The sequence below is a fragment of the Amblyomma mixtum genome, chromosome 6, assembly GCF_055824585.1.
Source record: "Amblyomma mixtum isolate Tamu chromosome 6, ASM5582458v1, whole genome shotgun sequence".
NCBI classification, from domain to species: Eukaryota; Metazoa; Arthropoda; class Arachnida; order Ixodida; family Ixodidae; genus Amblyomma; species Amblyomma mixtum.
The window spans coordinates 105,422,688-105,444,052 of NC_143017.1; the positions used below are offsets into that span (position 1 = coordinate 105,422,688).

The 21,365-nt window shown below is 45.7% G+C and overlaps 1 protein-coding gene and 1 long non-coding RNA gene across 7 annotated transcripts in view; one reads left to right on the plus strand and one right to left on the minus strand.

Moving 5' to 3' along the window:
• LOC149339902 (uncharacterized) overlaps positions 1-21,365 on the minus strand; it is a 553,936-nt gene that overhangs the window by 236,277 nt on the left and 296,294 nt on the right. The gene's annotated exons all lie outside the window — the stretch shown is intronic.
• On the plus strand, positions 5,673-9,465 carry LOC149339905 (uncharacterized). The gene is made up of 4 exons (XR_016283567.1): positions 5,673-5,968; positions 6,191-6,280; positions 7,371-7,474; positions 9,351-9,465. It is a non-coding gene; the product is annotated as an uncharacterized LOC149339905 (long non-coding RNA).

Below are 21,365 nucleotides of genomic sequence, written 5' to 3' on the forward strand. Positions count from 1 at the left end.
TTTCGCACTTCCCTAACTTTGCTCCGTGCCCAGCTCCTTTCCTTATCCACAGCGGGCCGACCTCTGGTAATATCACCGAAAAAAAAAAAGAAAAGGAGTCGGACATAACAAAGAAAACGATATCTTGACATAATAAAAACAAGATAAATGATACGAAGGCAGTGCACTAAACAAAACAAAAAATTGCGGAGCATAGAAAAGCCTATGAAGTGATGAGGAATGGGCCGGCTTGCGTACAAGTCGGGAAAGAAAACAGCAGGCGATGAACATAAAAAGGCTTATTCACTTCACAGCGCACAGCAGGGCGCGGAGCTCTGATCAGAACATTAGGATGATGCAAATTTCAGTTATGTTACTGAACATCATTCTAGGGCCCTACGAAGCTTTAAACAACACCAAGATTCGTGCAGGCTTCGCATTCTTTCGACGAAGAAATAGTCTACTCCGTACAGGTTAACCAGCGCAGTCTTAACGAGAACTACAACTCTGTAGATCACCTTGTCAACGAAACCACAAAGATGGTTAGCTAAAGGAGCACTCCTACAAAGCCCAAAAATAAAGATAAAAGAAATCCATAATTCGTTGCTCTGGGAATTCCTGAACTGCCGGGTCATATAACCACGGCCAAGCGCATTTATCGCTGCGTGGAATTTAATTACAGGCAGGCGCGAGGGAATTCGAGCAGCTGCGAAACGCAATTCCTGCGAACAGGAAAAAGTAGCAGCGAAGTCATGTTTAGGAACACATCGTCTAGTTTGGCAAAAAGTTTGTAATGCTTATAATCCATGCGACACTTAACAAGCGCGTCCGGAGATTAAGGCTGCGCTGCCAGACCGCTAAAATCGATTACAGCAAAATCAGGTGCCTCCTCATAATGCAGCAAGCACGGGCTGACCGCTTATTGATCGCAATACAAGTCTGGTAAAGGCGTTTATGTCTTGGAAGTCAGATTTCTCTTCAAACCCCCCCGACGCATGTCTAAACTTAAACTATTCTGACCAATCACACTTCTTTTTTTTGCCAGTTTAAAGCACATAACTGGTCATGTAGCCACGATGGCGGCCAAGAAAAAAAGACCGAAAATAGCGGCCTTCGCTAAAGCTGAAGTTAACTTGCCACCGTCTACAACGAACTCAGTTGCAATGACGGAGGCATGCATGAGATAATGATGAAGCAGACACGAAAACGAAAAAGAAAAGTGGCGCATTGCAGGCTCTGCAATAAATGATGTCCACGGCATGGATCCGGCGGCGCTTGCAAATGTCGGCCGTGAAGTTAGAAACTCCAAGAAACATGATCGCTTAGCACAAATCTCTACTTTTAAGCTCCGACGTTTCATCTTGCGCACTTGCCGGAAAGGAAAGATGACAAGCGCCCTTTCTGCTATCCAACTTATCTCCTTCCACGGCGCGTTTCAAAGCGTACCACGTGACTGCGCAAAGTGCAGGAAAGTAACCACATGGTCGAGGCATGTATAAAATCACCACGACTCGCCCCAAGTTGGCGCCTGAGCCGATCGAGAGGATGAACAGATGGAAAGAGACGCGCCACAGCAGCGGGATAAGGAAGTCACCACCGAACCTGTTTATGCAAACGGCCTCGAGACCAAGCCCAAATGAGAGCTGACCTGGCGAATACGAAATAGGCAGCGCAGCTTGACTTGGGGATCCCACGGCAAACATTTCCAACCACGGCCAGCCACTCGTGCAGACAGAAGTGATTAAGGCAGTTCACGCGTGCAGTCGCATATTATGCGTGCGAACGCATCTCGTCAGACGTTCGTTCAATATGTGCACCTCAAAAAAAAAAAAAAAAAGGTTACCAATACTTCGCCGCTGCTGTGACAGCTACCACCCAAGGCTCCTTATACACACGTGCACACACACCTTCCTTCGCCTCTTTTTCCGCGCAGGTGAGCAAAAAAGAAAAGAGAGAGAGAAACCAATAACCGCTGTATTTATGAGCCATTCGAGTCAACCTGATCACCCGTGCCATCAGGCAAGCCGCACAGGCTGTAAAAACAATAAAAAGAAACACTGATGCTCTAAAACACTGGAGAAAACATGAACGGATCCAGTGTCCAGAGCAAAGTAGCAGCCAAGGCGTTATAGAAAATCGTTACAAGAAATAACAAAAAATAGATTACACAGTAGAAATAAAGAACACAAATGTTCTGACCATGATATCACATTCTGCGGCAAAACAACTCAACTGCTGGAAACATTGTGCGGGCAAAATTATAGCAACAACAAAGTGGAACCAATTCAAACCACACGAGGATAGGACGCACTCCAGCGCACTACACTCTAAGAAAAAAGGGTGTAAGAAGGGTGCATCTTCACGACTTATGCTATCTGAAGGCGCATGGACTAAAGATGCACTTTGCAGAGTGCATCGTTACACCCGTGTGGAGGTGGTGGAGGCCGTTAGTCTCTTTCAGAAAACTTACCCCCTTTTTTACTCTTCAAACCAGCTGTGTTCCCTCTGCGCGAAGACGCTGTACAGCAAAGTATGCAGCCCTCACCGCCTCCCTTCCCTCTCGAAGATGGCCCTCTCCCGAAAGCGGGGTGGCGGGGTTATTTTGAGGACAATAGTTAAAAGCTACGCTGGCTCACGCTCCCCCACTACATTGATCCTTTCACCCGCGCTGGCGACACTGACCGCGCCTCCTCGCTTCTTCAAGGGACCAGATGCTATTTCTTCGAAGAACACGTACAGCGATCTTCTGCCCATCTCCGCCTGACATGGTCGGCAATAATGGCGGACGAAGCGGCTTGGCGGATGCACAGAACGTTACTGAAAAAAGGTGCATTGGCCGCGATCGGCCACGACAACCATCACGCATGCAAACATGCTCTTGGTTGCTAACGACCAAAATAATCACTAATATTCGATGCATGTGCTTTCATACTCATGATTGGATATCGTTTTAAAAAAAGAAGTAAGTCAGCAAAGACATACGGCATGATCGGTGCTGTGTTACTCCTCTGACCAATCGCAGCTCTGAACGAAATCAACAGTTTAGCGCTTCAACACACCAGAGGCATGAAAAATATTGCGCTTATAATATCGGCTTGTGGTTAAGCTTTTATTAAAGAGGTAATAAAAGCTTTAAAAGGAACAGTTTTGCTTCACAGCCAGCGTAAGCTCTATTAGTCAGCGCTGTTCTTCATTTTCTAATAGCGTACGATAAGTACCAGGGCGGTTAATTCCCTCCGTACAATCTCGAATAACGTGCACTGCTTTTCGAATAACCCCTCGTTGTGGCACATGTTCCTAAGCAAATAACAGACGAATAACAGAAAGGGTTCAGGTTAACATGCATACAAGTTAATAAATCAAAATCAGACGAACGAGCGAGATTGTTGACGCTGTAATTTTATGTTAGCTGAAGATGCAATGTAACGCAAATCCCGAATAAATTGCACTCTCATATTTCTGCTCCATTTCAACAACAAAAAAGAGCCCTACTCGCTGATAAACGCGTGATCTTCACCACTAATACTGACAACGCTGAAAAACAAAAATGCAAGAAACTAGGGAAGGAATAATTCTGCATCTGAACTGAGTTGTGAACGTGGCCTGACCATTCCATATATATAGGTACATTTTTGTTTAGAGCACTTTTCCCAAGACACGAGCCAGACCTCAGAGTCGCACTTTTGCTGGTCTACTATGAGATCACCAGCATTTGTACATCTGCTCGGAAACTCCTCAACGCAGCGTAAAAGACATTTCTACGTTTCCTTTCCAACAAGTGTACGGATCCTTTCTCTCGGCACAAGATAGCGAAGCCCATAGTAATCAGTTTTCGAGATAGCTGCATTTCCTGATCATGTTTTGGCGCGTACAAGTGTTTCACATAGAAGCAATTCAATTTCAGCTTATTTTAAATTGATAAACAGGGAGCGAGGTGACCAACGCGATTTAAGTCTATTCGAACTTCTCTTGCGTATGAAATTGTGCTGCACGCCTACAAGAGCAGAAATTAGCTTAAACTCAGTGTACGTGTACGTAACTTTTAGCTTTTAGGTTGTTCCGCGCAGCTTTAATGCACTCAAGTATAGTATTGATATTCAGAAATGAAGTTGACTGCCTCCAATTTTTTTTTCGAACTGTAGCGCTATGGAAGCATCGAATTCCGCAACAAACCGGGTGTCAGAGGAAACAGTAATCAAGGCGCTTATATTGCGGCAGTGCATTGTGAATTCTTATGGAATGGTTCATGCGTCAGGAAATAACTCTTTCTTTTAGAGGCTAATGAGAAGCACTAAACAGTACATTGCACTAGATAGACGCAGCCCGAAGACCCAAGCTCGAAAATAAATGAAACTACGGCGTATAAACCGGCAGGTTTTCCTTCATCATCGTAAGTTGCTTCGGATGACTGAGACTTTTGTCTTGTATGCACAAATAAAACTGAGCTAAAGGACACATTGTATCGCACTGACGAACCAATCTTTAACAAAAGCATAAATTCAGCGGTGGCAACTGCCTATATTGAATAAAATGAAAGCGCGTATAATAGACGGAATCACCCGAATAACCAGTCGGTTGAAGCGTCTTAACGGATGCTTGCTGGCATAGCGCTGGCAGTGCTCCATTTCTGCTCTGTTGACCCATTTTGAAAAAATTTTGAGAACTTCGCGAACACTGGAACGATGAGAGGTGAGAACTGCTGCATCAGCAGTTGTCGACTGTCGTTTGAAGCCCTCTTCTGCGCCATCTTCCTCAAATGTTCAAATGTTGTGAATCCCCTTTGTTTGCCTGACGCTTCTGATCACTCGATGCGGCTTTATTAAATCAATATTTCTACAGCTGTGTCTATTTCGATTGAGTTAAACTATTTTTGAACAGAGCGGTTTTTTTCTTCGGATTCTCCTCACACGTGCGGCCCCATAAGCACAAAAGAAAGTTGAAATTTCTCGCAGCAATATCACGCGGCAATATCAGTATTTAAAACTGTTACTGTGCCTGACATTGAATCAATAATGCTGCAGCATTCACATCGCTTTCTTAGCCGGTTCTATGACTGATTTAGAAGTACAGGAAGGGCAGTTTATTGATATATATTTCGCAGTGCCTTCTGTACGCGGTAGTAAATGAGAGCTGACGAGAACTTCTGAATGATGCTCGTAACTTTAAGCTGCAGCTGCTCTGAAAACTATTCTGTTGCATACGCCACACATTTACGGCAGCATCTGCGTAATTCATACTGCGTAATAGCTGGCTGCATTAAAAGCTTCAAAGGGATACTGCAAGGACTGATAAGACGAGTCTCGCCGCGCTCGTTGTCTCCGATAACGGAAGAGTTGTGCGCACGCCGAAAACGCGGAAAAATACGTGCCACAAGGGCAGAGAGGCGCATGCAAAAATAATAAGCTACCAGCACATTGCAAGGACCAAAGGTTGTCGCCCGCACGCGGGCGGCTTGACCTTGGGACACTACTGGGAACGCAGACGTTCTTTCAGTCAGCGGAGAAAAGGAAAAGAGGGGAAGCGCGGGGTCCGGCGGAACGAAAGAAAGGCACGAAGCATGGAGGAAGGAAAACCTCCTCTGTAATTCCTCTATGGCGCGAAGCAAGCTTTGGAAGCGATGGCTGGCGATGGGTTGTAGCAACACCCTCTGTAGTTTCTCCTGGTTTCTTCCTTCTCTCTCTTCAGATCACGTGCCTGTCTATTTGGATTGGCCGCTCGCGTAGAGTCGAAGACGAAGCCGCTGTTTACCGCGCCTGGGTGCCGTGCGTGCAAGTCGCGACGCGCATTCCTCATTTCATCTTGCAGTACGGGCCTGTGTGCGTTTAGGTTCTGTTCAGCGATTACTTCATCGTGCAAGCTTCATCGATGTGTGACGCTGCAGTGGGCGACATCTTCGCGAAAGAGTCAACGTCTGAAAGAAACAGCGCACGCCAGATCGTCGCGGCGCCCTCATCGTACGGATTCTTTGCGCCCAATTTCAACCGTACAAGTAAGTGACATTTTCGTTTGGTCATACGGGTTGTTTCCTGCCATCAAGTTATGGTGTGTTCAGTACAGATTTTTTATCATGGATTGTGTGCACGAGCCGCTGCTTGTTGCTATTTCTTGTTTTGAGCCGGTCGCGTGCGGCCGGAGGGAGCCTATCGTGTACAACACACGATCGCAGCGGCGCAATCTGCCGGCGTCTTTCTCATGCTTTCTTTCGCTGCAGGCTCTGATCCTTCGTCTGCCGTGCGAAAGAACATTGCCGGTCGTCTCTTCAACGCCAAGTATTTGTCCCTGCTCACGACCATTCAGTAAGGTAAGTCCAAACCGCAGTCTCCGTTCAGAAAGGGGCGAGTAAATTAGTGTGCGCGCTTCTGTGGCACGTACTGCGCGCAGTGCTCACATCTACTGCAGCACTGTATGTGATTCTTATTGGACCATAATCCCTTTATAATTTTAGCGGTGCAAGGCAACTCCTTCTACCAGGCCGCTTTTTTTTTTTTTTGCGAATGGACGGCGTCAATTTTTTTTCTTTACCACGGAGTAGCAAGCAAACGATAAAACAGTAAACGTGAAATTTATTTATTCATAGGCACGAAATTAGCAGCTCATTTGTGCTCTGCGCTTCCTGGCATGCGGCCGTTTTCGCTTACACCTTGCAATATTTTTGCTAACCCAGAATGTGACTTATCATGCCAGCAGTTTTACTGCATTCGAATGGCAAGATGCGCTTGCTAATGGTGTTAAGTTGATATGTAACTGGCTCTTCACTCAGGCTGAGAACTAATAGAGAAAAGTGAACTTGTTTAGTTCTTTTTACTAGTGAAAAGGTCGGGGCTAGTTGGTGGATAAACATTAGCTCACAAAAGCGTACAGTCTATGTCACCTCTTTTTGTGCTCTTGTATTCTCTTGTGAAAGAGTGAGACTTTAGGTTTGATGTCGCTCTAAGAGGTTGAATAGAAGAACACGCTAGTATCTAAGCTTTTCTGTTTAGAACAATAAGGATTTTGGTTGCACTGCGGTAATCTGTCAACGAAAAAAAAATTCTGTAATGAATACTGTCAATCTCGTAAGCAGTAACAGTATAGTTCTTTCTTTTTTCTGCAGTGGCTGTTAGAAAATGTGTTAATTATGTTAGGCACTTAGTGACAATTCACTGGTAATAGGCCATTGTGCTGTAGAAGTTTGTCTAGGCTTATTGTGCCAGTGCACTGCGTCAATTATGCCTGTTATAAATATGTGGCAAGTGCTGTAATGGATAAAAATTTGGAATCAAAAGTTGTTTCTCGTTTTCAAACTATTCCTGTCGTTTTTTGACCATGTGTGCTGCCATTACGTGGTTTAATGAACATATAAGTTATCACTAACCATTACACTAATGCTATAAATGACACCTCTATTGCAGTGCACCTGGGAGAAGGAGGGATGCAAAGGTGCACAACCATTGTCACTCCTAGCACCAAAGTTCAGCCTGGATTCCGTACAAGTGGCCGGGACTAGATGTGTGTGGTATGTATGTTTTTCTGTAATTGGGACATTGTTGCAAGTTCATCATCACTTGATGTCCATCCGTGAACATAGTATGCTATCTTGCACAGCTGCAGCCATTCTATTACAGAGATTTTAGAGCTTTTCAATGTTTTCGAGGACTTAGTTCTGAAAGAATTTCTGAATAATGGTTTGATTAATTGTGACCACTTTTTATGACATGAAGTATAAATGCAGTTTTTTTTCTGCAAAAGTAGGCTGGACTTCAGCAAAGATTTCATACTGAATTAGTTTGAGAGGCGCTGCCTACAATCCATGTTGCTGACGTCAGAAAAAAATGACACAGTTATGGTAATGCTTGGCAGGGTGGCATGCTACCAAGCTAATATGACTAGCACCGTTTATGCATGTGAAGCTTAATGTGATATGCAGCTACGTGAGGCTGTTAATCTTCTTTGCACTGTTCACACTTTCTTTTTGAGTAGGAAGGTGCTGTTCACTGATGTGAATAATTTCCAATAACTCACATGAATCCATATTAGTTTCATTTCACATCGGAGTGAACTTAAAATTTAATTAAGGTCACGTGCACTGCATGTGACAGCAGATATGGAAGGCAACTGTTTTAATAGCCATTCTTGAATGCTGTCAGTCAGTGTTTACAATTTCATTATGCTAAGAATCTGAAAAGATGTGTAAAGGTAACATTCTATTGTGCCAGCAAAATGTAATTCATGAGAATTACTGCTGCTGCATATGCTGCAAGCATTGGAGGAAGCAGCACTGTCTAAATAAGAAGACGAGATTTGTAATTTCCTCAAGCAAAAATAGTGCTTTAGAAGGAGACTGTTCTGTGCTGCTTGTGTAGTTAATGTAGTCTGTCAGTGAAGGCCAGTCCATAACCAAAGCTTTTTGCACAGGCATAATGTAGAGGTGTAGTATGAAACAGGCTATGAACGTGAATAAAAAGTATCTGTATTATAATGTGGTCCAAATAATTTTTTGGGTATGACGTTACCTCATGCATGGAGACAATTCTTTAGATGTGTAAGTTGCCCTTGCTATTATTTCACATTTAGCCGAAAGCTTTTCTTTGTTTTCCAGGAGTGGTACACTAAGATTTATAGTGCATAGCCTTTGTGCATAGGCCTTTCACCAGGTATTTAAACTGTATCGAAAGGCTGTGACAATGGAATGCACCCAAAAATGCCATCACAGGGACAAGCTTCCTGCTGTTTGCTAATTGGAAATGAATTCACAGGTAATATATGTAGGGAAAATTACAGTTGGAAGTATCACTCATTGATGCTCAGATAATCACCTACACTTCCCTTTTAGGAAGAAAATTCACTGTATGGGCAACAAATCATATAATGGCATCAGAGACCAGAGACATATTGTTAGCAAGGGCTGCATGAAACCTTAACCGCTCTAGATACGGAGAAATAAAAACACGAGAATGGAGGGAAGGGTTTGTTAAACGGCATTTCATTTTATCACCTTTTAGTAGCTTCCATTTCATGCACATGTTTTTCTGTTTCTTGATATGACCCTCTTCTTAGTCTGGCATCCGGGATGCCTACAGCCTGACCGTGCAGCTGGGCACAATATTCTGGATTTTTCCTGAGAAGCCACTGTGCTTGTGATAATGTCAGCATATGTGAGTGATTAAGTAGCTGCCATTTAGGACATGTTTTGTTTTTCCTGCATATCTTTTCTGATTTTGGTTCTCAATAATAAACAGAAGCCTGCACTTGTGGCATTGTTTTCATGCATTTCCATTTATCCCTGCCTTTTGTGTGGTTTACACTTTTAGACCTGAATTAACTAAGCCCATGGTCACGTCGTCTGAGCTTTGTGGTTGCAAAATTCATTATATGTTTTCTTCTCTGTGCAGGTCAAATACATGGTACATACTGCCTCCACCTGTATGAAGAAGACTGCCAGGGTCATTGCTGTAATATGGTGTAGCATGTGACAAAATAAATATGACGGTATGTTTCTTTCTCCGATTCGTTTATGAATTCTTTGTGTACATTCTGCAGTAGTACCTGCACCTGAACACACAATGACACAGACCATCTCACATGAAAGATTCGTCGCAACATTTTGACACTGCCTGCACTTCCAGAAAGACTCGGGCTTCTACCATATGGGTCGACTTTAGTTCTGCATTCAGTGGGCAGGTTTACGCTACAGAAGGGTAATAATGCTCTCGTGTGGACAGTATAAATACACCACCGAGTAGTGTATAGATACCCCTTGCAGTAGGGCATTACTTTGTACCACTAGAAGGGTAACTTTATCCATCATGTAAGGGTATAAGCTTGCACCACAGGGGTGCAAACTTTGCTCTGTTTATGACGGTATAAGTTTAGTCTTTGACAAAGTAACTTTGCACTTCTATACATAGCATAAATTTACCTGCTAAAGGTGCAAACTTGCACCTTGCATGCTAGGATATGTTTATGCTTTCCTCAGGCTAACATTTACCCCTTTTAGAAAGGCGTAATGTTATACCTAACTGGTTTAAAGTTACTCTTCTTATGTCAGTGCAAGTTTAGGCTATTAGAGCGTAACATTACTCTATGTGCGAGAGCATAAATACTTAGTCTCCAAGAAACAGCGTAACCTTACCCCCAAAAAGGTGTCAGCTCAGCGACAAGTGTTTTACCCCCCAAAAAGACTAAGATCACACCTTTTTTTCTTAGAGTGTACTGCTCGCCAAGCGTAGTTTTCCAGCGCGAGCCATGAATTATTGAACAGTCGATTCCCAGTCAGCCAACTACTCCGTCTTCACGTGCCAGCCAACAGAAAACGAGGACGTCTATTTGCACCAACACACCGCAACGGGTATAGGTTTACTAGCTGATAATATTGCGTTTGCGGTGAACATACCGCACTTTCCTGCACATAATCCGCAAACTACAAGTATAACAGTTTTGTGCTTTCAAGACTATCTACAGGTGTAGACTATGCAGATTTTATTGCTGAAATTGCCCATCATAAAGTACATAAAGTACTTCATCCAGCACGATTCTAGCGATCAGAATTCTTTTTCTTTAAAAGGTAAGCGGTTTTTCCGCCATCGCACAGCTGAATGGTAAGCTTACTGGTACTTGCTGCTGGGATACTGATATCGAAGAATGTTCGCCCGACCCGCGCTTAACCGATCGTAGCATCGCCCCGCCTTCATTAAGAATCTACTGACTGGCAGTTTCGCCCCGCGTGCAGAGACATAGTGCAGAATATGCGTGTAGAAAAATGGCCGCTATGCTTTCGGTATGAAAAACGTTCGCAGCACTGTGCGCTTCTTGGGATCAAATGAGTTAGAATACTTGTGTAGGTCGGCTTGCGGACTACGTACGAGGAGCGGAAAATATAGAGAGAAATTACTTTTCTTAGGCGAAATAGAGCCCTCCAGACTGTAAACCAGGGGGAGACTATAGAGCGGAAGTTACAGTAGTAGAGGAGGGAATGAGTGCACGAGAATAGCAGCACAATACACGCAAAGCATACAAGAGATATCAGCGCCAGAGAAAGGGAGCCCCACGACCCATTGGTCATGAGAGAAAACCGATGCAAGGATTATCTGCGACATTGTTCTGAGGAAGCTACAGCGCAAGACGAAACAAAAACCGATTACTTGAGTATTAGGTGACCCGGAAAAAGAAGGGCAGAAAAGACTAAAACAGTAATGAAAAAAAAAACATACATAGGTACCTCTTCTGCAAAATGCAATAAGGCAATGAGGTTTGTTTTTTGGCCGTGCAGTGGAGCATTTATGGCACCCAATAAGCTCTAAATCCCTTGCCCTCACCTTTCGACACATTTTGGTCTTTAGGGATGTCATGAGGATTCCAGTGTACGACTGAGAAGCAAACCCCGTTGCCTGGCTACTTTTGGTAAAGAAAGCGGTTCTCAGGCTGAAAAATTGTAGAGCACTGAAGTCTACTGCATTGTAGAAATATGAAAGCATTTGCGTTTTCAGCAACGTTTTTCGTCATCGTTGTCACGTGACACTTAATACGTGACAGAGCACATAGCTAATATATCATAAGCACATGTTAAAAAGAGAAACATTCGTAGCCATTCGTCGGCACTGTCGTGCGCCGCGGTGTGAAGACTGCCGGCGTTTCGGCCACACAACAGAGGAGTGCGTCGTCAGTCAGCAAATGCTGACGATCTTGCATTTTTCTGTATTGACAAGCCCAGCATTGATGATGTGTTGTCCACAATAGATCGGTTTCGCATCGTTTCTGGTATCAGTCTTAGTCTTTTCTGCCCTTATTATTTGAGGCTTTCCTAATACTCAAGTAATATGATTTTGTTTCGTCTTGCACAGTAGCTTCCTCAGAACAATGTCGCAGATAATCCGTGGATGGTTTTCCTCTCGTGACCAATGTGCCATGAAGCTCCCTTTCTCTGGCGCTAATATATCAGCATGCCTTGCGTGTATTGTGCTGCTATTCTCGCGCGCTCATTCCCGCCTCTACTACGGTAATTTCCGCTCTATTACCGCCCGGTTTACAGCCCGGAGGGCTCATTTTTGTCTAAGAAAAATAATTTCTCACTATACTTTCCTCACCTCGTACGTAGTCCGTAAGCCTACCTGCACAAGAATTCTAACTGACACCTGACTCGAAACCCTATGATATGATTCTTCTGATTGAACTTCATAGCCTTTGGAAAACGCGCATGCAAGACCGCAACGTTGAACCTGTTGTTTCGCACAGAATTCATTTTAGCCGAATGTTGCTGCAGGTAACGGACATTTACAAAGAATTTGACTTTTTACCGGATTGGTTTCCTCTCCTGATGCGCTGTATATCCTTACCGGCCTTTTAGTTCTAATATGTTAACTATCATGTTTCTGCCACGTAGCGCCTACCTAGGTTCTCTGTAAATATTTTTTTGTGTGTGTATACACACATACATATGTATATATATCCTTTCTGTACAAAACCATGTAAATAAAAACCATGAAAGAAGGAAAAATAAACATACGTGGCCTATGCGTTGCGTGTCCGACTGGCAAACAGAGAACCTCGGTTCGAATCGCAATGCCGGCGAATTTCTTTTTTAGAATGGTCATTTTCGTGCGGACACGCTCTGCCGACAGGTCCTGCACATACCACTCATGATACAAGAAATGCTTTCGCATTAACAGCTGAACCAGAGAACTACGGAAACGACCCCTCAGTGCTGATGTAGACGAGCAGTTCACGCTAACTTCTACTTTTAATTCCACGATGATTAAATAGCGCCAAAGAACGTTACGAAATAAGATCATCATCAACGAGCACATCTCCGGACACACTAGGCCATTTAGGATACACTGCAGAGCAGACAATGAACAGGCATCACGAGGAGAAACTGAGTACTAAACCAAGATACTCAAACAAGCACACAGAGACGCCTTGATGCTACAACGCAAGTTTCGAGTGTTCCGCGCGAAATAGAAGATGGGCTCAAGCGTAACGCTGCGAGAGATGAGTTACAGAATATTAATGGCACCGGACACTCGCATGAAGTACGGGATGCAGGAAAAAAATCTACAGCGCCAAAATCGGTAAAGAGTCGGCATTAGTAACGCACGATGGATTACTCTACCATCATCACCGTTAAACAGGCTTATAACCAGTCATGTCCATGGGACGTGCATGGAGTCAGGTAAAAGACAAAGTAAAAAGCAACGACAACGTAAAACTGCGCGATAAAATATCAATGAGCGATGCTGGGCAAGGCGATAAAAAAAGATCCTTAGCAAAGGTAAGGACACGGCCTACATAATCATGCATAGCGTCCCTGCAGAAAAACGAAAAGAAAGAAACGGAGTACCTTTAACTAGCCTGCCAGTACTTTTTCACGAACCGGCTTTCGACATCGAAATTCCGAGCACGCGGAGGCTTACGCAATAAACTGCTCATCGTAACTTTTTACTACCAAAAAAGGAAACAAGCTTAGCTCTTCTCGCGCCCTCTCCATTCATGCGTTTTCTTATCGTAATTTCGGGGCAGAAGCGAGCCACCTCGCTTCAAAGCAACAAAGCAAAAGAAGCAAGACAAATAAAACAACGAAGACCTCCTCACGGTCGTAAAGTTGCCAGTATGGGCCTCTCAAAAATTTCACTGCCAGCCAAACGATAAGAACGGAAGTTCTTCAAGCATAAGAAACGATCAGCTCGGATAGCAAAGTTTTGGCTCCTTGGAAGATAACTTCTGCACGTGACTAGCCCCGGCAACACTAAGATTTTTCGATATTTACTGTTCTCTCTTCTCGCACTAACCTCAACTTTAATGATGCTTTCATTCGATTATACGCACAAAATGGGGTAAAAAAATGCGCTGGTTCCCATCTCGTATACTGAACCATGTAAAAAAAATTGGAGGAGACATTCAGGCTACGCCTTGATGGTATGACGCGATACCGTAACGAGTTAATTCCCATATATGCAGAAGGATGCTGCTCATGCTACGAACAGTGAAACAGACGTGCGGAGCGGAAAACCATGTAGAAGCGCTGCCAGGCGCCTTGCCGAAACGAGCAGGCCTAAAATTGCAGTCGTAGTTCGTCGGCACATCGTTTTCGACAAACCCGATGCCACGAACGCCAGCGCCCCGCCGCGGAGGCTCAGTGGTTACGGCGCTCGGCTGCTGGCCCGAAAGACGCGGGTTCGATTCCGGCCGCGTAAGCTGAATTTCGATGGAGGTGAAAATTTTAGAGGCCAGTGTACTGTGCGACGTCAGTGCACTTAAAGAACCCCATGTGGTCGAAATTTCCGGAGCCCTTCACTACGGCGTCCCTCATAGCCTGAGTCGATATGGGACGTTAAACCCCAATAAACCAAAAAACCAAACTAAACGAACGCCAGCATAGCTTCCGGGCCGAACGAACGGGCAGCAAGGCGCAATAAAACGGAGAGTTGAGCTAGTTGGTACATGTTGCTGTGAAAAAACACCACTAAGACGAAGGACAAAGAAAAGAGGACAACAGGACCGGCGCTATCAACTGAAAGCTTTATTAGAAGCTTCGTGGTGAACGCGCCTTGGATGTGCGCTGCGTTGTTCGCCGCTCACCGCGTGATTCCTGCGTCCCCGCACGGCCCCACTGCGCCCGAACGAGACAAGCGGGAGGCGCTCCCGTCGCGCGCTATCTGTTGGGGCAGTGGCGTACATTGCGAGGAGGAGGAGGAGGCAGTGGTTTAGTGGGCGCCGCCTGATGGCGCTATATGCGTGCCAAGAGAACAGGAAAAGCAGCGGAAACGTACTTTACTACATGCTTAACTGCGACTTCTGTAATTTCCATGCTCATAATTACTAATACGCACCAAAGTACATGTCCCTAAAGCACCCTTCTAAGACAACACCGTATTCACTGAACGCGCCTTTTTTCATTCCATACCATCGAGCTGACGCGGCGGAGTGGTTAGCGTGCTCGTTTCGCACTCCGGAGGCTCTGGTTCGATGCCCCAGCTCGACAAATTTGCTACTCCGTTTTATTTCTTAACGGTTCTGAGATTTTTCGCTCAGGGCCAACGGCGCCGACGCCGACACCGGCTTTTCTGCGACACAAGGCCATTAACGCTGGCGCGTTAAAACACAAAATCCTGTGAAGGCGAAGCGAAAGACGTTTTTTTTTTTTTTTCAGGAAAAGACACCCGAAGCATGAAACACGGCTAAATCGAAATGACGCCGCTCAAGTCGCCTTAAACGTCTAAGGCGAGATTAGTACTTAGGATAAACCGCTGTCCTCAAGTAAAAAATCACAGCGGCGGAGAGGGCGTAAGGTGGCACCGTCAAGTCGCCTGATATTTCAAGAAGCCTAAGTAAGCACATCAAAGTTCGTAAGTACGGTATACAGCACAAATAAAAGGTAACGCTTGCTATATTTTGAACTGGCATCATTGCTTGGGACGTAACTCACGCTGGGCGAATATTCCTCCCACCAAAGTTGTCGATGACAAAATATCTGTTCAGATGTTTTGAGAAGGTAAGCATGACGGTTAAATGGACAATTTCCTCGGCGCATGCATCACATGAAGAGAAGGATGCAAAAATGGCCCTAATTAAACTTACAGAGTGCGCCCGGTAAAGCAACCACGCGCAGCACCACTTCAGTGTAAAGTCATTAGGTTAAAAAAACAAATTGTCACAGAATCTTACTAATTACAACCAATGATCCAGTTCATTGTCTCTGTCCTAAGCAAGCGGGTAGGAGAATCTGCCGCTTTTGTGTGAGCTGCACACGTCAATGTGCGCTCATTACAGTGAATCGCACTAAGCCCAGACGGATCGGCCCAGTCGCAGCTACAACTACGAAAGTAATACGGCTCGAGCAAACAATGCAGTGTCAGTGACGAAAGACCGGAGCCGTGATCGCCCAAGGCCCAAGCTGAATGTTATTGATGCGCTTGCGCACACAAGGCCAGTCACGCAAGATGGAACCGAAAGCCCGCTCCCCTAATTAAAGACACCGACCCCCTTCGGAAGGAAGGGCGGTGGCAGCGACAGCCACCAAGCACGGGACGGACAAGAGCAATAGCAAGAGAATGCCATGCTTGCATGTCGCAATATCGCTGCGCGAAAAAAAAAGATCATATCAACGGCCGTACCAGAAGGAAGAAACATTGCGCAATGTGCGCGATAGCACCTGGTGTCCCTAACTAATACCGGTCTCACAGCGTGTTTTCGCGACAGTGTGCACATGTTACTGGAGCCCTTCCTCTCGTTCCTTTTCTCGTTCTTTTCTCAGCAAGAAGCTGCCTAAACACCACCACCCGGGATAGCCGTCAATGTAATAAGTAACGTGGTGAGAAGCTTGAGAAAAATAAGAAAGCAAAATTTAGAAACGAAGTTTAGATACACAAGTGTTCTTGCGATGTGGGGACGCTAAGCTCGATGGAATATGACGTGCGATCCCCGGATTGCAACTCTGCGTAAAAATAAATAAATAAATAAATAAATAAATAAATAAATAAATAAATAAAGGGACAGCACGATCCCTCAAGCTCTTAGCTGTCAAATCCAGTCACCCTAGCGCTACATACACAAACGAGCGCATGCGGAAAAAAAAATCCTAGCTGCTGTTTCGCGTTCGAATACTAATAGCAGGCTTTCGTTCGCAAGCATAGATATGTGTGTTCAGTTAAATTTCTTATACCTTTTGTTTGACAGTAACGGCAACAGCAAGCAGGTGTCCGCGTTTTTCCACTGTAAAGCGTGCTCTGCCATATCAACGGTGCCAATGTGAAAAAGCCTGCTTTCAGAATCGTGCAGGGACTTCATGGGTAAGCAGAAAACCCGCATCTCTAATGATGGTACAAATATTTCTACACCCCAACTGAGATATGCGCCCACCCGACCGCCCGATCGCCCGCCCGTTCGCCCGCTTGCCCGCTCGCCCGCCCACGCACGCACGCACGCACGACCGCCTGCCCACCCGCCCGCCCGCTTGTTCGCACGCCCGCACGCACGCAGGCTTACGTGCTTTGAATGCAAAAGCCTTTTGATTTAATTTCTTTTTGTGTCTTTAATTTCTTTTAAACCTTCCTCTCTTCCTTTTTAATGACACACCACTCATCAGCATACAGTTGTATGGCTACGCATGTACTAGGTCCGCCTTTGTTCGCCAAGGATTAACGCGGTTCTCTGGCTTATGGGTTGCGTGTTCGCCTCGCAACCATGGTTATGTTATCTAGAATTTCTGGGACCACTGCTGGTCAACACCGTGGCCGTGTTCGCCGATTAACCATATAATATCTGCGCATTAACAAAGGTCCGCAGGGCACCTCACAGTGCTCACTTCATGTTGACTGTCCTTGGAAGCTTGGTTAACGTTTGTACGAAGGAAAAACGCCGTAAGTCGTTACATTCTTCACCGCGTTCGTAAGCGTTATCACGACATTTCTTTTTTTTTACATACCTGATTTCGGCTTCTGCAGAGTTTCCCCCTGCTTAACGTAACATTATACAAGTAGAAACGTTCAGAAGTCATGTTGGTACAAAATATAAATGGGGGGGGGGGGGGGTGACAACTATCGCGTTTTGAGATTGTGATTTTCAATTTAGGTAAACGATACAGACAAAGTCATCGTTATATCAACACTAAAAAGATAAACGATGAATATGAACAATCTCATGCGACTTGATTCATTCAGATTATTGTTAGTACCGTTGAGCAAGTTTAGTTACTAGCACATATTGAAAAAAAAAAGACATCATAAACGGTTTGCAACTAAAAATTCTTTCCATCAGTGCCAAAGAAAAAAAAAACACTAGAGTTCAAAAAATGGGCAGTCAGTTATAGCAGACATTTCTCTTCGCGCAGGAGTCCAGATTTGCTCGTTTTCAATCCAGCCGTCAGAATTTCCAAAACTAGAAATCTTTCTGCCCGTTAGTCACATGGCGTCCACGTTCTTACCAATTCCTACTTCCTCACACACGAAACTTAAAATGTTAACAAACTGGCTCCGACAGACACCGAACATTACAGCTCCCTACCATGACGGCCACCGACGGCTGTACTGAGGTGTCGACCAAAAACCCGCAGTGCAGAAGCGACTAAAAGTAATCCTCCTTTTTTCGTGCTGGACCAACTGGTGCCCCACGAACTCACTGATACGCGTTTCCTTTTACGCCTTTCGCGACAAAAGGCCCCGAAAGACCAAGCCGGGCAGCCACACGACATCCAAATTCCGAGGAAGTACGGTAAAAAGAACACAGATGATAGCACCGCTGCGCTAAAGAAAGTAAAACGACGACAACTTCTTCAAGCGTTGCACCAGCGAAACCTCCGCGTAGCAAACGTCCGACGAGTCCCGAGGGCGAAAAATCAATCTCGTCGATGTCTGCGGTTTTCGTGGACAGCAGCAACAGAATATAGGCGAACGGGGCAAAGGAAGGATGGGAACACTGCCCCTCTGTTGCCGGTCGGCGGAACTATTACAAATAAATCGCAGCGGAAATGAGACGAACTAGGACAGTCTAACTAAACTTAAGTCAAATGACATGCCTCGACTGCTCGCAGACCGAGCAGCCCAAGGCGAATTGCGCCCAGCTTCTCTGAGAAGCGCCGCAGTGCCGAAAAAGGCCCTCCGAAAAAAACACTCCGAAGAAACACATGTGTACTTATACTCGCCTTAAGAAGTTATCGTTGAACGCTACCGCGATGAGAAAATTTCCCAATAAATTATTACCCCTCTTACAGCTCGAATAACCAGAGTCCAGAGCATCCCATTTTCAAACAGCACGCCAAGTCCTTGTCTACTGCGTTTCTACTTTACCAGAACGGAGCAGTGGGCAGCCAGTCAGCTAGGATTGCCATGAAGTTGCAGTGTGCACATCGAGGTGTCGCTGCTGAAGGAAGCCCGGGCCATTAGAGTTGCGAAACACCCTTATGATATCAGCACATCATCGCGCCAGCTTTTACAGCCCGCGCCAATCCGTGGATGAACATGCTACGAGCCATTCGCAGACCCACCCGTTCCCATATTCATGCTCCTTGTTGGACGAACATGCATCGCCAAGATGCCCCTTTACGTCGGTGTGGTTAGCTGAAAGCATTCAGCGAGAAAAAATATATAAACAGCTTGATGGGTGCGCACTGAGAGTAACACAACAGTGAATCAGAAAGACGAAGTGTGACAAAAGCGGCAATAAAGTTAGTATTGATCACGAAGAAATGCAATCAACGAATAGTGTTCAAAGAGATGCGACACGGAAGAGACATCGAGTGGTAAAGGCAAAGTAAAAGGAAACGCCGACAATTAAAACGGCACCGAGCTTGTAGAGTAAAAAGCTAAACATAGGAGACGTACTCAGTTAGTTTCCCAACAAAGGCTTCTTTTTTTTATATTTTTTTATAAAGATGGCATGTAATGAGAAGCTGAGATACGCAACGGTCGCTTAGGGTAACGGGATGGATTCCAAGAGAAGGCAAATGCAGCTGGGGGTGCCAGAGATTTAGGTGGGCTGATGAGAATAGAAAGTGTGCTGGGATAAGGTGGCCGTGGCTGAAGCAGGATAGGGTAAAATAAAGAGATATGGGTGATGAGACCTTTTTTCGGCTGTAGACTTAGGCTGATGGTAATTATGACGCCCGCACGGTGGCTCAGTGGTTATGGCGCTCGGCTGCTGACCCGAAACACGCGGGTTCATTCCTGGCCGCGGCGGTCGAATTTCGATGGAGGCGAAATTCTAGAGGCCCGTGTACTGTAAGATGTCAGTGCACGTTAAAGAACCCCAGGAGGCCGAAATTTCCGGAGCCCTTCACTACGGCGTCCCTTACAGCCTAAGTCGCTTTGGGACGTTAGACCCCCATAAACCAAACCAAATTTCTCAGTCTTCCTTTTTCACTTTATTTTGGAAGCTCACTTGAATAACATGGGCAACTATCGTCTTACATCCGCGTGGCCACATACGCATTGTACGCTTGTAGATACATGAATGGGACATTGGGCCTGCGTTGTTAGCCAGGGGAATTTGCACTGCGGACGCCAAATTGGCCCCGCGAAAGCCTGGCGCGCCAGAACAGCAGAAAGCATGTCCGCATTAAAAGAAGTCGATCCCAGTGCAAGGGCAAAAATGTGGCGCCAGGGAGTCGAGCCAGGGAAGCAAAAGACGGGCAGGCTCCAATAAAGCGAGCACAACCGCCTCAACGAGTACGGGCCCCGGGAGGCTGCCGAGGGGACCAAAACATACCGCAGAGCGGAGACGGAGCGAAGATGAATCACTCGAGCGTGAGCGCGCGCGCGTCCGGCAGGCACGCGTTACAACCGCCTACGGGTGATGCCTGGACGACAGCGCGGAATAGGATTCGCGCTCGCGGGGAGGCTTCCCACAGGGGACATAACCACGAGGAGCGCTGTGATGGATACGGCCTGAGAGTGCCGGAAGGCCTTGGGCTCAGAGGCCACGGAGACGCTCGTTCAGTCGTTAAACCGCGCGACCTTTTTACGCGTTAGGGCCAGCCGGCTCACCACGGCTGCGTAGCATAAGCTACCATCACCGATAGAAAAGTGAACTATGCTAAAGAAACGAATAAAACGAGACAAGGACGCCAGTACGCCATTAACCGCCCTCAAATTAAACAACGGAAGCACAGCTAAAGCGGGTTCATCCGTGAATGCGAAACGCAACTAGCACGGGCAAATAAATGAGAAGGGACATTGTGGTTTCTGGCGCCGTTTTCCTGCTATCACTTTGAAGTGACGTGAGAAAAAAGACTGAAATTAAGGTCGGATCAAGGCGGGCCTTCACAAGCAGCTATTTCCTCAAAGCTTTTTTCAACTTTTACTTCAAGATATCCAAAAAGTTATACATGGGTCGGTGCCATTGCCGGCAGTTTTGAGCCGCCGGTGCAACGATTTAATAACTTTCCCACTTGGTCATGTTTTTCCGTATCTCTATGTTCAACAAAACGGCGGCTTCTGATCTACGGAGCTGAAATAAACACCTCAAGTTTGAGCGCGTTAGGCAGGGTGCCCCACGAAAACATTGCGAGGGCGTTATTTCATGCCCATCTGGGTTCTGAAAGTGCACCAACAATGTTTACCCGCCCCAGAGGGAGACAAGTGCAAACAAAACAGAACCTGAAAGTCAGCAAACGCACAAAACTGAAAGAAAGCAGGCAGTGAGCCGAACGACGTTGAAGCTCTTGAGAATGCTGGGGGCAAAAATCATTTTTCGGCGAAATACTTTCCGCCTAAGAAAATCAATCCGAGGAGCTCTCCACCGAACAGCCTGGAGGCCAAGGCGCTGCAGCCGTCGTGCACCAATGCCTGCAGCAGTGTGCGCGCAGAGTTTGTGGCTTGAGTGCAAAATAAACAATAACAAGGGACACCTGAGCCCCCATTCGAGAACACGCGGCTAGAAACATCGGGAAAGTTCACAGGTCAAGACAACAACGCTTT